This window comes from Suncus etruscus, chromosome 1 (assembly GCF_024139225.1).
Source record: "Suncus etruscus isolate mSunEtr1 chromosome 1, mSunEtr1.pri.cur, whole genome shotgun sequence".
Classification (NCBI taxonomy): domain Eukaryota; kingdom Metazoa; phylum Chordata; class Mammalia; order Eulipotyphla; family Soricidae; genus Suncus; species Suncus etruscus.
Genome location: NC_064848.1, coordinates 18,357,945 through 18,369,680, shown reverse-complemented (window position 1 = coordinate 18,369,680; position 11,736 = coordinate 18,357,945).

Genomic DNA, 11,736 nt, shown 5'->3' with positions numbered 1-11,736 from the left:
ATAGTGCCCAGGATACCAGAGCCACCAACCATGTGGGAGAAACTATTCACCTAATACCCATCAGATAAGGGGCTAATATTCAAAATATACAGGGCACTGACAGAAATTTACAAGAAAAAAACATCTAATCCCATCAAAAAATGGGGAGAAGAAATGAACAGACACTTTGATAAAAAAGAAATACAAATGGCCAAAAGGCACATGAAAAAATGCTCCTCATCACTAATCATCAGGGAGATGCAAATCAAAACAACGATGAGATACCACCTCACACCACAGAGAATGGCACACATCACAAAGAATGAGAACAATCAGTGCTGGCGGGGATGTGGAGAGAAAGGAACTCTTATCCACTGCTGGTGGGAATGCCTTCTAGTCCAACCTCTATGGAAAGTGATATGGAGATTCCTCCAAGATCTGGAAATTGAGCTCCCATTCGACCCAGCTATTCCACTCCTAGGGATATACCCTAGGAACACAAGGATACAATACAAAACCCCCTTCCTCACACCTATATTTATTGCAGCACTATTCACAATAGCCAGGCTCTGGAAACAACCAAGATACCCTTCAACAGAGGAATGGCTAAAGAAACTGTGGTACTTATACACAATGGAATATTATGTAGCCGTCAGGAGAGATGAAGTCATGAAATTTTTCTATGCATAGATGTACATGGAATCTATCATGCTGAGTGAAATAAGTCAGAGGGAGAGAGAGAGATGCAGAATAGTCTCACTTATCTATGGGTTTTAAGAAAAATAAAAGTCATCTTTGCAACAATCCTCAGAGACAATGAGAGGAGGGCTAGAACTTCCAAGTCACTTCATGAAGCTCACCGGAAAGAGTAGTGAGTGCAGTTATAGAAATAACTACACTGAGAACTACCATAACCATGTGAATTAATGAGGGAACTGAAAAGCCTGTCTAGAGTACAGGTGCGGGTGGAGTGGGATGGAGGGAGATTTGGGACATTGGTGGTGGGAATGTTTCACTGGTGAAGGGGGTGTTCTTTACATGACTGAAACCTAATCACAATCATATTTGTAATCAAGTTGTTTAAATAAATAAAAAATGCAAAAAAATAAAAGAAAGAAAAGTTCCCAGCAAAAAAGAAAAAAGAATAGGAAAGGGCAATAAATACAAATTAAATAAAAAATTAAAACTAAAAAAAAAGATTCTCAAACATGTACCACTTGTTTATCTATATAAGCTGTTCACCAAAATGTACATATACATGTGCAATCAAGTTACATTATGTGATTTTAAACATGCAAAAATAAAAATGTTGAGTTAATATATAAAAGTAAATATGTATATAGAAGCCAAAGATGTATCTCAGTGGTAATGTATGCCTTGTATGCATGAAGCCTTAGATTAAAGCCTCACTGCTGCAAAAATAAATAAAATGAAAAAAAAAAGAAAGAAATTATTCCAGGCATTGCTCAAGGACCATATGGGATGCTGGGAATTGAACCCAGGTTGGTGCATACAAAGTAAATGTTGTACCCTCTGTACTATTAAAAAAAAAAGAAATAAACACAGATACATAAATAATTTATTTCAGGGCCGGTGAGGTGGCGCTGGAGGTAAGGTGTCTGTCTTGCAAGTGCTAGCCAAGGAAGGACCATGTTCGATTCCCGGCGTCCTATAAGGTCCCCCCAAGCCAGGGGCAATTTCTGGGCGCTTAGTCAGGAGTGACCCCTGAGCATCAAATGGTGTGTGGCTCAAAAACCAAAAATAAATAATTTATTTTATATTTTTCAGATAATACCTAATTGAATTTTATTTCTGTCTTCAGACTAGTCTAAGAAATACTCAAGATCCTCTTTTGCATTAGTGCTCAAGGATTATTCCTCAAATGGTGCTCAGAAAACCAAGTGGTACTGTGTAGAAAACATGATTCCTGTAAGTAGAACAAGTTCTAAGCTTCCTGTTTTTGTCAAAGAAATAGCCTTTTTTTTCGGGGTTGTAGAAATAGCATGGAGATAAGGCATTCACCTTGCATGCAGAAGGTCTGTGGTTCGAATCCCGGCATCCTATATGATCCCCCGAGCCTGCCAGGAGCGATTTCTGAGTGTAGAATCAGGAATAACCACTGAGCCTGCCAAAAACAATTTCTGAGCGTAGAGCCAGGAGTAACCACTGAGAGCTGCTGGGAGTGACTCAAAAACAAAAAAAAAATTTTTTTATCTAATTTTAAGCAAAGTTAAAATTGTGCATTTTAAAAGCTAAAAAATATACTAAAATAATAAAATATAAAATGTGAGGTACTATAAATTAAATTTTTTTGATTTAAAGGTTAATATTTCCAAGCTTAGTTGCAGAGCAAAATAATGTATGCATATATATAAACTCATTTAGAACTCATTCACTGGCATAGGAAATATTTTACCAAATTTATTTGGTAAAATATTAATTTGGGGCAGATAATATGGCGAATAAATTTTGACAGATTATCTTTCCTAACTATTTACTATTCATAATACTTGGAACATCTCAATATGAAATATAAAAAAAAGTAATTCTTCTTTTTCTTTTTTTTTTTTTTTTTTTTTTTGGTTTTTGGGCCATACCCAATGATGCTCAGGAGTTACTCCTGGCTATGAGCTCAGAAATTGCTCCTGGATTGGGGGACCATATGAGGTGCCAGGGGATAGAACTACAATCTGTTCTAGGCTACTGTGGGCAAGCCAGACACCTTACTACTTGTGCCACTGCTCCAGCCCAAAAAGAAATAATTCTTACCTCTACATCTTCTATGTAAATCTCCCTAGTGTTCACATAGATTGGGTATGATTCATAAGATTTTTTTTTTAATTTTTGTAATCACATTTGGCAGAGCTAAGAAATAACTCTTACTCTACACTCCTTGATTATTATTGGAGGTATTTAGGCTCTGTTTGTGGTGCCAGAAATTGAATCTAGTTCAGCCACACACAAGGCAAGTTAGTGCTTTACGTACTGTACAGTCACTCTTTCCAAGGATTCATAATTTGTAACTTATTCCTTGAGATGTAAAACCAGAATCATCATAAATTAATTCTTCAATTTTAGATTTTACTGTTTGCTTCCTACTTTATTCAAATGTATTTCTACATTAATTCTGAAGGAACCACCATTCTGCCCCTCAAGGGATAGTCAAACAAGAAGATGATGATTTTTCTCATCACCTAATGGAGAAATGAAATCAGAAGGTCCTTTGACCTGTGCAAAAAACAAGATCACTAATTACAAAAGACCAACAACAACCATGACTGAGCAGAACTTCTGGAACCAGAAAGAAAGACTCTATTCTAAACTTCATTGTAGGACCTGTGCAAAAACCAAGATCTGTAATTACAGAAGATTTACCTGGACAACCACAACTGAACAGAACATTTCCTGGCACCATAAAAAGACCTCAGGGTTCGACAATGAACATGGCCAGAACATGTAGTTGATCCTATGACAGTATGCTTCAAGGGTGGAGAAACTGTATATCTTAGGCCAGGGAATATCCTTTCTAATTTCTCCAATTACTGTATCTATGCAAAAATAAAACAAACAAAAAAACTTGCCACACTTGCCTCCTCTATTTTTCAATTTTGTTTTGTTTTGATTTTTTCTTTTTCATTCCTTCTTTCTTTTCAATTTAAATGCATTCACTTTTATACAGGGGCTCATCCCTGCTTTTTCTTTTTCTTTCAACAGAACCATAGAACATGAATCAAATAAGGATTAGTTTTGGGCCATGGATGCAAATTGAGGAAAATTATTACTATGTTTAAGATTTTGAAGAAAGACAATTGTACTTGTCTAATATTGACCTTGAACCTGGCTTCAGTATCTTTCCTTATTGCGACTATCATTGTCTTCTCTAAATTATTACCTAAATAAATTTCTGCCTTTAAGATTAACATTGCTCTGTTTAAATTTATACCCACATCTGCTCTCTAGTGGTCTAAGTGGGTGATTCTCGAACATAAAATATATAATACAAGCACATACTTGGGTCTTAAAAACTATAGGCACTTTGCATATATTGTCATAAAATCTTGTTAAATAATTCCCTGAATTAAAAAAATACACAAAGATGTTCAGATAACCCAATGTTTTCTGAGAATCTAAACTCAACCTAGAAATTACTTCATTGAATTGTTAATGTCAATAATTGTGCATATTAATTATTCATTTAATTTAAAAGATATACAAGATACTAATATTCCCCTGATCAACAAGTGGTGTCCATCTTCATGCAAAAGTTTAAATAAGTCATTCCTTTTATTCTTGCCTGGTTTGTTTCAAATGGAAGGTCTGGTTTGATTCCTATGTTTTTTTCTTTATACTTGTGGGTTTTTTTTTTATCACCATTCCTGCTTTAAAGAGTTCATCTTTGTTTGTTGTTGTTTTTCCATTTGATTACTATATGTCTTGGTGTTGTTCCGTTAGGGTCTGTTTTGTTTGTCACTCTTTTTTGCCTATATTTGTACAGAAGACTTTTTATAGAGAGTGGGAAAGTTCTCTTCTACATCTCCCTGTTTGTTCTTCACCTTTCCCTTTTTCCTCCCTTTCTGGTATAAATTGTTTCTTTTGTCTTTGTTCATTAAGTACCTAATATTTTCTTCCAATGTTTTGTCTCTTGTTTCCTGATTTCTCTGTCATTGCTGGCTTGTAGTTTTTCTTCATGCTCCTCTATGCAATTCTCCACGCGTGTAATTCTGCTATTATGATTGCTAGCATATGTTTTATTTCCCTTAGTTCCATTTGTATAGATACTCTGACCTTCTGAAAGATTTCTTTTTTGAGTTGGTTGAATTGTTCATCTATAGATTTCTTAATTTCACAGGTTAGTGATTCCTTTTGCTAAGCCCTTTTATTGATGATTTTAGGTCCTAATCTATTGGGCTAGTACGTTTTGGTGGACTTGGAAAATTGCTAGGATTTCTCTCCATATCCCCAGCTGATAAGATCTTCCTTACTTTATCCATATTTCTTTGCATTTGGTGGTTTTGTATGTTGAATTTTCAGGGTGTTTATCAAAGTGGTCTGCTGAACTGATTGTATTGAAAGTGATTAGCAATATAACCTATTTGAGTTTATTTTTTCTAGACAAGTGAGGTTATCTAAATATGATAGAGGTCTTGCAAACTACTTCCTTGTTTTGGTCTTCTGTTTTGGGGTCTGTGAGTTATCTAAGGGAAAGGAATGTTAGAACTAGCCTCTCTAGACCTATAGGTTAACATGTCTTCATGCAGGTGGTGGGGGCTGAGTTCACAATCCTGAGTCTGGGTGGAAGTGACCTGTGAGTTTTTTTCTCTTTTTTTTTTTTCTCCAACCTGAAGGCATTTAGCATGTAAGGTGTCATGGCGGGGGATCTGATGTGCCTAATTGTGGTCCCAGGGATGCCCTAGCCAAGGTTAGGTCCATGTGATCTCCGAAGTGGTATTTTTTTTTACAAACTTGACTTTATTAATTTTATGAAGACAAATACTGTGGATTTACTTTCTTAAGAGTTTTTCCCCCAAAAATATAATTCCTTACTGAATAGAAAGTTTTATAAATTAAATGTCATGTGTTTAAGTCCTAGAAAATAATGAGTTCTCAGCATTATTTGTAGGAATTACATTCTCTGTATGACAGGAGATATTACCAAAAATATAATCCCTTGATTGCCTCCTTATTGTGGTGGGATACTACATCGTTCCACAAGAGTTGGAGTTTATGTATTTTAAATGGACATTGCTTTCCTTACAAAAATTATATAGGAATAGACTCGAAACTTGGGTTTCTGAGAATTTGCCCTCTATAAAGTGTCAGCCAAAATTTTATTTTAAATATGTGTTTTTAACTACTATTTGTTAGATGATTTCAAGTAAATTTAACATTAACACTACATAAAGATATATATAGATAAGTTAAATTAGTTTTTATAAATTTGAAATATGACTTCCATATTCCAAAAGGTCCCATATATTTCAGAGCCCAAGAAACATACTAACGACAGAAAATAGCAAAAGAACATTGTTAATATTAACAATATATTGTGTATATTCTGAGAGATTATTGGGAAAAAACTAACTTGCAATGAACTTAGTGAAAAAAATTCTGCCTTTCTTTTTACAGTAAGTTGTTTAATTTTTATAATACCCAGACTATAGCTAACTTTTTACTCATTTAATCAATAACATGAAAAGTTTAGTATTTGTAAATATTAGTGTTATATAATATTTAATAACATATATAAGTGTATTTAATATTATTTGTGATATTTTCACTGCACTTGGGGTAAGAATAACAGTTCAGGACTCATTTTTGCTGCTCTGAAATTTTATCAAGCTGTGTTAAGTGTTGAGGTGTTAGAATTGAACTCTAAGGGCATAGGTTGCATATTGAAGAAATCAGCAGAGTGATTCTGATGAATTCCTGTGCTATATATCATTTGTCTTGATCTCACACAATTTTGTAAGTATTAAAGTGCCCATACTTTTAGACACACAAAGTGTTATCTTGGGAATAAGTGTTTTTTTTTTTAACTTGCCTTAGAAAAATTCTATTTCAGCATAAAGTTCATACTTGCTGTTAGTAAACCAGGCTATAACACAAAGTCCTAGTGGGATTTGTATTTCCCATTGCTTAGAACTTTAAACTGATCTTTTTTCCCCAAAAAGTCTTGATGGACTTGCCAGAGTTTCTTTCTGTACTGTAGATTCTTTTACACTCACTTTCTCAAATCTAGAGCCACTTGACCTTGTCTGAATTGTTAGTTTTCTCAGAATAAAAGGACAGGATGCTACCTAACTTAATTGCCCTGCAAATCAACCTGGGCACCTCTACTTTACTAACAGCTACCTTGTTAGACTCGGCCATAACCCTCAGGTTTTTCTCTTGAACCCTATTAGATACTACATTTCAGCTGGACATCTAAGCAGCTACCTGTTTCATCACATAGATTGCTTGTTTCTCAAAACTTTCCTGTGTCATGAGGGACTTTTAAAAGCAAGAATTTTCTGTGGTGACAAAGGAAAAGTTCTTTTCACCGTTAAGCATGATTTCAGCCATAGCACAATTTCAAATCACCGAAAGTCCTACTCATCAAATTATCCACAATCGATTTTCTATTTACCCCATTGGGTGTAATTTATCATCATTAAATGTAGCTGGTAGGCCTATACTAAATAGAGTTCTAATAAAAGCCTATTTCTGGCATTATTTGCCAATAGTCTGTACGTGAAACAATTTGTTTTTAGTTGTATAGACAAAATATTTTTCTTTCCTAACAAGTAACTTATCAATTATTCTGCAACAACATAGTATGGGGTACTTTTTGAACTTAAACTTATGTTCAAGTAGCAGCACCTGCAAATGTTCATTTTCAGGTACTTGTGAATGTTCTGCAATGACTCATAAATGTGTTTATATGATGGTTTACTCCCGTTCTAAAAATTGATAATTACAATTATATAAACACAAAAAAATAACATAATGTACCAGAGAGATAGTGTAAAAAAAAGGCTTGTTTTACTTGAAGCCGCTCCTAAATCACTTTCATTTTCACTTCACTGAGCACCGCTTGAAACTATGTCTGATGACAGACTAATGGGAATTGCCAGGTGTGGTCAAACACCTTCACCACCATTAAAAAAATACAAAATAATATCTTACATTTACTTAAAAAATAATAAATCCTGGGCTGGAGAGATAGCACAACAGTAGGGCATTTGCCTTGCATGCAGCCGATCCAGATGAACTGTGGTTCGAATCTCAGTATCCCATATGGGCCCCCATGGCTGCCAGGGGTGATTTCTGAGTGCGGAACCGGGAGTAACCACTGAGTCACTGGTTGTGAACCAAAACATACTACTACTACTACTACTACTACTACTACTACTACTACTACTACTACTACTACTACACCACTATGAACACCATTATATATATACTATAAACTATACTATGAACACCATTAGTGCTCACTCATTAGAGTGAAAAGTAGCCCATAAACACTGAAAGGTATGGCCCAATTATTCTCAACTTAAAATTTTATACCCATGTACTTTTACTGGTAATAATGTAGAGAAGAAAATAATTATCTTTACACAATATTTTATTTACTACTACTACTACTACCACTACTACTACTACTACTACTACTACTAATAATAATAACTGGGAACTGGGGAGAGAGTACATTATATAGGGCACTTACCTTGCATGTGGTCAATTATGATTGAATCGGCAGGACCCTGTCAAAAGTGAGCCCTAAATTCATAGCTAGCACCAATGGGTGTGTTGCCAAACAAAACTCAAATGAAAACAAACAGATAAAAATAATAACTTCTATAAAGGTTGAACTAGACGGCATTCCCACCAGCAGTGGATAAGAGTTCCTTTCTCTCCACATCCCCGCCAACCTTTATGGAAAGCGATATGGAGATTCCTCCAAAAACTGGAAATCGAGCTCCCATATGATCCAGCTATACCACTCCTAGGAATATACCCTAGGAACACAAAAATACAATACAAAAACCCCTTCCTTACACCTATATTCATTGCAGCACGATTTACCATAGCAAGACTCTGGAAACAACCAAGATGCCCTTCAACAGACGAATGGCTAAAGAAACTGTGGTACATATACACAATGGAATATTATGCAGCTGTCAGGAGAGATGAAGTCATGAAATTTTCCTATACATGGATGTACACGGAATCTATTATGCTGAGTGAAATAAGTCAGAGAGAGAGAGAGAAAAACGCAGAATGGTCTCACTCATCTATGGGTCTTAAGAAAAATGAAAGACACCCTTGTAATAATAATTTTCAGACACAAAAGAGAAAAGAGCTGGAAGTTCCAGCTCACCTCAGGAAGCTCACCACAAAGAGTGATGAGTTTAGTTAGGGAAATATCTACATTTTGAACTGTCCTAATAATGAGAATGTATGAGGAAAATGGAGTGCCTGTCTAGAGTACAGGTGGGGGTCGGGTGGGGCGAAGGGAGACTTGGGACATTGGTGATGGGAATGTTGCACTGGTGATGGGTGGTGTTCTTTACATGACTGAAACCCAAACACAATCATGTATGTAATTAAGGTGTTTAAATAAATTTAAAAAATTGAACAAAAAAATAATAATTTCTGTGTTCTATCAGAAACAACCTCATAGTATCATTTCAAAAATCATGTGAGGTTGAGAGGGTGAATTTCAGTATACCAACTGCATATACCAACTGCATCCATAACCCACTTCAGTGAAAGTGTCTTTTTCATAAAAACAACAAATATTCCTGTTGATTATTTGAAAGCTTACCTGAATTTGCCAAAATATACATCTGAGTACAGCAAAGCTACCTATTTGAAACAAACTGAGGTCCCAGCACATTACTAGTAGGAATTCCTAATTTAAACAATAGTAAGTTACAGTATGTTAATAAATTGATTATATAATCAACTGTTGTTTGTTTTTTTGTTTGTTTGTTTTGGTTTAGTTTGATTTTGGCTTTTGGACCACTGCTGGTGACGCTCAGAGATTACTCCTATGTACTCAAAAATTGTTCCTGGCTTGGGGACTATATGGGACACTGGGGAGCGAACCAAGGTCCATCCTGGGTTAGCTGCATGCAAGGCAAATAAATGCCTTACCGCTGCACTATCACTCTTATTTCTAACAACGTCTTCCTATACATAAAGTAACATGTAGTGTTTAAAAAAATATGTAAGCCACTATGATCAAAAATAAATAAATAAATAAATAAATAAACAAAAAAAATAAAAAAAGAGGACATCATTATATCCTGAAAGAAGAGGCAATATAGTTCTTATGAATCAAACCAGAGATAATTAAGATTTTTATGAATGAATATAAATTCCTATGTCAAACTGATAATATGTAGATAAATAAATATACACATACATTCCTCTCTATTGGAGTAGAATGGAGAGAAAGAGTCCCTCAGTTAGGTGAGACAAAGAACCTGATAGATGATTAGAAAGAGTAGGAAAATTATACTGTCATTGCAGTAGGAAATAATCATTAAATAATTTTGAATATGGGACTTAGATTAATTTAGGAGGTTGTGAGATCTTACCCAGCAGTGCTGAGGGATTAATTCTGGCTCAGAGATTAATTTAGGAATTACATCTGGAAAGTTTGAGGGATGTTAGGGATCAAAACTAGATCAGCTGTGTACCAGGCAAGTGCCCTATTGCTATGTTCTATTTTACTATCCCCAAATATAAAAACGTTTTTAGTGGGAACCATAAAACTTCTACCAATTGTGTCAGAAACAATACAAGGGAGTTTGGCTTGCATGTTGCTAACCAAGCTTTGAATCCCTGGATCACATAGGATACTATGAACACCATTAGTGCTCACTCACTAAAGTATCCCATAAACACTCAAGGGTATGGCCCAACTATTCTCAAGTTAAAATTTTATACCCATGTATTTTTACTGGTCATCATGGAGAGGAAAAAATAATTACTTATAAACAATATTTTATTTACTTATTTATTGGTTTTAGAACTATCAGTATCTTCAGGGTTTACTCTTGGTTCTGCACTCAGGGATCATTCATGATGGCTCAAGGGACACATATAGGATACTGGATAAAACTTGGGTAGGTCACATGCATGATAAGCACCCGATCTACAGTTCTAACACTCTGGTCCTATCATAAAAATAAAATTACTCATATAAATACTTGTTCAAGTCAGCCCAATACATTTAATCAATTTGAACAGATGGGTATTATGTACCTCAGACATGATAGTGAGGTATTTTCCTCAGTTCAGTTATCTCGTTCATAATGAGTATGTCTGATCGAAACACAAGTAAACATAAGATAAACAGAAATAAGCATATGGATATTAAAGAGGCAAATATGAGGGATATGCTTTATTTAAAAATAATCAGAGGCTAGACATACATTAGGTAGAGTGCATACTTTCTACATGACATGATTGTGTTTGAATCCTAGAATCCATATGGTTGTCCAGCTTCATAAGTGTGAAATTCTGTGCAATCTAGGAGCATGGCCTGAGCACAATGAAGTTGTGCACAAAAAGGCAAAAATAGTATTTTAATAAATATTGATTTTAGCTAAGTCAAAAAATATATATAAATTGCATATTAAATAAGTCTGAAAAGATATATCAACAAATAACAGTTTTTTAATTTAGGATCTTCCACTAAGAGGTAAACAAAACTATAAAAACAATGATTGGGTTATCTGAAAATACCAAGATGCCCTTCAACAGATGAATGGCTAAAAAAACTGTGGTACATATATACAATGGAATATTATGCAGCCATCAGGAGAGATGAAGTCATGAAGTTTTCCTATACATGGATGTACATGGAATCTATTATGCTGAGTGAGATAAATCAGAGGGAGAGAGATAGATGCAGAATAGTCTCACTTATCTATGTTTTTTTTTAAAGAAAAAATAAAAAAAAATAACTACATTGAGAACCATCATAACAATGTGAATGAATGAGGGAAGTAGAAAGCCTGTCTAGAGTACAGGCAGGGGTGGGGTGGGGAGGAGGGAGATTTGGAATATTGATGGTGGGAATGTTGCACTGGTGAAGGGGGGTGTTCTTTACGTGACTGAAACCCAATCACAATCATGTTTCTAATCAAGGTGTTTAAATAGAGATATGAAAAAAGAAGTAAAATGGGAAAATATATGAAAACTTTTCATGAATTGATATTCATTTTTGAGCTTGATCTTAATTTTGGTTATATTAGAGAA